This window comes from Triticum aestivum, chromosome 6B (genome assembly GCF_018294505.1).
Source record: "Triticum aestivum cultivar Chinese Spring chromosome 6B, IWGSC CS RefSeq v2.1, whole genome shotgun sequence".
Lineage (NCBI taxonomy): Eukaryota > Viridiplantae > Streptophyta > Magnoliopsida > Poales > Poaceae > Triticum > Triticum aestivum.
Window position 1 is genome coordinate 528,268,277 of NC_057810.1, and position 4,720 is coordinate 528,272,996.

Below are 4,720 nucleotides of genomic sequence, written 5' to 3' on the forward strand. Positions count from 1 at the left end.
GCTTCGGGGTTGTGTGGAGATGTAGGGTTTTGAGGAGGGGATTTTGGGCCTTTGGCAAGGCGGCCAGACGCATTGCCCAACCTTTTCTTTTTTCCATTGATGGCATTGGCCAACTTCTTTTTTCTAGGATATTTTTATGTCATGAATAAGTTTTTAAAAAGAAGTACTCACTCTGTTCACTTTTATAAAGCGTTATAAACATTTCAGACAGTGCAAAACAGCTCAATTTCAGTTGTCTGAAACGGCTTATAAAAGTGAGCGGAGAGAGTAGGATATTTTACTTTTTTTATTGCGAGTACTCCCTCCGTCCCAAAATAAGTGACTCAACTTTGTACTCCATCCGTTCCAAAATTCTTGTTTTAGATTTGTCTAGATACGGATGTATCTAACACCATGTTAGATACAGATGTATCTAGACAAATCTAAGACAAGAGTTTTGGGACGGAGGGAGTACTAACCTTGGGACGGAGGGAGTACTAGATATTTTATGTTTGCTGTTTTTCGTGTTGTAACTCCGCCTATATTGTCTCAACATAGCCGGTCCCAAGCCCGGGTAAAGGAAGAGGGTTGTGATAGGCTTGACGAGCCAACGTAAAAACTAGGCCACTCTTATGGAGATGAAACCCAAAAGATTTTCGTTGGGGCGTAACCCTCTCAGCGGCACGCCAGATCGAAACCCTGTCAAATGGGCAAGGGCCGGACAGCCACCCCCTGTGGCGCGCTGTATCTTGATCTGTGTATGGTGGCAAGTGAGCGAGGATCGGGTCGTCGCATCCTTAGTGTCGTGCTACATCGGCGCCCAGATGTAGTGGAAAATGAGCAAGGGTCTACGCATTTGATTCGACGAGTGCGAAGGGTAAGAGAACTAGCCGAGCCTAGGAGGATCCACTTAGGTAGCTGGAATGTAGGGTCTCTAACAGGGAAGCTTCGGGAGCTAGCTGATGCAGCGGTGAGGAGAGGTGTTGATATCCTTTTGCGTCCAAGAAACCAAATGGAGGGGACAGAAGGCGAAGGAGGTGGAGGATACCGGCTTCAAGCTATGGTACACGGGGACAACTGCAAATAGAAATGGCATAGGCATCTTGATCAATAAGAGTCTCAAGTATGGAGTGGTAGACGTCAAGAGACGCGGGGACCGGATTATCCTAGTAAAGCTGGTAGTTGGGGACTTAGTTATGAATGTTATCAGCGCGTATGCCTTGCAAGTAGGCCACAATGAGAACACCAAGAGGGAGTTCTGGGATGAAAGTGCTAGTTATCGACTGGGGGGTGAATAGGCGACTTTTATGAAAGTCTTCAAAACACGAGGGCTTTGAAGACAAATATGTAATCTAAACGTATATGATATGAAGTGGAATGTAAACTACACTAGGCAAGCTATAGTCAAGCAAGCAGTTCAGTGAAAGCACGAAGACTAACAACAGGTAGGTAGACATGATTAGAATGGAAGATAGTACGAAGCCAAACTGTTATATGTCTTCACACAGTGAAGTCAAATGGATCAGACAGGCAAGCAATGACTTCACGAAGACAAACTGAAAAGTAAGGAGTGTAGGGGATAGAACCAGTTGCTTGGTGTAGACAAGGATTTGGTAGACCAGTTCCAGTTGTTGTGACAACTGTATGTCTGGTTAGGGAGGCTGAGATTGAACTCAGAAGACTGTGTCTTCATCTTATTCCCCTAGAGCTAAGAACACTTAGTCCTCGCCCTATCACTCAGGTAAGTCTTCAAGGTAGACTTCCAAACCTTCACATACCTCGTTCACGGGCAATCCACAATGACTCTTGGATCCTCAGAACGTGATGCCTAACCGAACGAAGGATGCACAGTCCTCAAGTGTAACAAGTCTTCATATCACGCTGACAAAAAGACTTCAGTGATGCCTAATACTTTTTGTCTCTAGGTGTTTTGGGATTTGTCCTCGCAAAGATCTCTCTCTCTCAAAGGCTTCGGAGGTTGGTTGCTCTCAAATGACAAAAGACGTGCACTAACTCTAAGCAGCCACCAATTTATGGTGTGGGGGTGGGCTATTTATAGCCGAGTGGCAACCCGACCTGATATGTCCGAAATGACCCTGGGTCACTAAGGGACCAACACATGTCCAACGGCCGGATTTCAAACACACGCAGCAACTTGGCTTGGGCTACAAGCAAAGCTGACTCATCCAGCTCTGGATAAGATTTGCTCTCATTATCTTCACTCGAAGACATAGGATTTTGGTTGAGCATCATATCAGTCACTCTGACTTTGTTCACTTGGACCCCACTTAACAGTACGGTGGTTCCTGTGACTCAATAAAGAAGAAAAGGGAACTACGAAACAACTACGTCTTCGCACTCCATAGTCTTCAAGTGAATGTCTTCACATGTCATTATCTTCATTGTGAATGTATTCACGGACCACCATTGTCTTCAATGTCTTCACACATTTTTATGGGTCATCTCTGGTAGGTAAACCGAATCAATAAGGGACTACTACCTGTGTTTTCCTGCAATTCTCACAAACACATTAGTCCCTTAACCAAGTTTGTCGTCAATACTCCAAAACCAACTAGGGGTGGCACTAGATGCACTTACATGGGAAGGCCTAGAGGACATGGTTAGGGGTGTATCGATTAGCGAGAAGCTCTTCATAGGAGGAGATCTCAATGGCCATGTGGGTATGGCTAACACAGATGTTGAAGGGGTGCATAGTGGCTTTGGCTATGGCATCAGGAATCAAGAAGGAGAAGATGTATTAAGCTTTGCTCTATCCCGCGACATGATCGTAGCTAACACCCTCTTTAAAAAGAGGGAATCACATCTGATGACTTTTAATAGGGGTCAACACTCTAGCCAAATTTATTTCATCCTCTCGAGAAGAGAAGATAGACATGCGTGCCTAGATTGTAAGGTGATACCTGGAGAGAGTATTGTCCCTCAGCATAAGCTGGTGGTTGCTGACTTCCGCCTTCGGATTCGTGCCCAGCAGAATAAGCATGCCAAAGTAGTTGTTAGAATGAAGTGGTGGAAGCTCAAGGGGGAGGTAGCTTAGGCGTTCAAGGAGAGGGCCATTAAGGAGGGCCCTTGGGAGGAAGGAGGGGACCTGCATTCGTAAGGTGGACTTGGAGGAGTTTGGAGTGTCCAGAGGAAGGAGAAGCGACACTAAGGACACCTGGTGGTGGAACGATGATATCCAGAAGGCGATTAAGGAGAAGAAAGATTGTTTCAGACGCCTATACCTGGATAAGAGTGCAGACAACATAGAGAAGTACAAGATGCCGAAGAAGGCTGCAAAGCGAGCTATCAGTGAAGCAAGGGGTCGGGCGTATGAGGACCTCTATCAATGGTTAGGCACGAAGGAAGGCAAAATGGACATCTATAAGATGGCCAAGATCCATGAGAGGAAGGCGGGGGATATTGTGTTGGGGAACGTAGTAATTTCAAAAAAATTCCTACACACACGCAAGATCATGGTGATGTATAGCAACGAGAGGGGAGAGTGTCGTCCACGTACCCTCGTAGACCGTAAGAGGAAGCGTTATGACAACGCGGTTGATGTAGTCGTACGTCTTCACGATCGACCGATCCTAGTACCGAACGTACGGCACCTCTGCGATCTGCACACGTTCAGCTTGGTGACGTCCCACAAACTCACGATCCAATAGAGCTTCAAGGGAGAGTTCCGTCAGCACGACGGCGTGATGACGGTGTTGATGAAGCTACCAACACAAGGCTTCGCCTAAGCACCGCTACGATATGACCGAGGTGGATTATGGTGGAGGGGGGCACCGCACACAGCTAAAGATTAATGATCAACTTGTGTGTCTACGGGGTGCTCCATTCCTCCGTATATAAAGGAGTGGATGAGGGGGAGGGGCCGGCCCTCCTAGGCGCGCCCCAAGGGGATTCATACTCCCACCGGGAGTAGGACTCCAACCCTTCCAAGAGTAGGAGTAGGAGAGAGGGAAGGAGGAGAGAGGGAAGGAGGAGAGAGGAGGAAGGAAAAGAGGGGCGCCGCCCCCCTCCTTATCCAATTCGTACTAGAGGGGGAGGGGGCACGCGGCGTGCCCTGGCCGCCCCTCCTCTTCTCCACTAAGGCCAATAGGCCCATTACACTCCCTGGGGGGTTCTAGTAACCCCCCGGTACTCCGGTATTTGTCCGAACTTGCTCGAAACCCTTCCGAAGTCCAAACATAGTCATCCAATATATCAATCTTTGTGTCTCGACCATTTCTAGACTCCTCGTCATGTCCGTGATCATATCCGGGACTCCGAACTACCTTCGGTACATCAAAACTCATAAACTCATATTACCGATCGTCACCGAACGTTAAGCGTGCGGACCCTATGGGTTTGAGAACTATGTAGACATGACTGAGACACGTCTCCGGTCAATAACCAATAGCGGAACCTGGATGTTCATATTGGCTCCTACATATTCTACGAAGATCTTTACCGGTCAAACCGCATAACAACATACGTTGTTCCCTTTGTCATCGGTATGTTACTTGCCCGAGATTCGATCATCGGTATCTCAATACCTAGCTCAATCTCGTTACCGACAAGTCTCTTTACTCGTTCCATAATGCATCATCCTGCAACTAACTCATTAGTCACATTGCTTGCAAGGATTATAGTGATGTGCATTACCGAGAGGGCCCAGAGATACCTCTCCGACAATCGGAGTGACAAATCCTAATCTCGATCTATTCCAACTCAACAAGTACCATCAGAGACA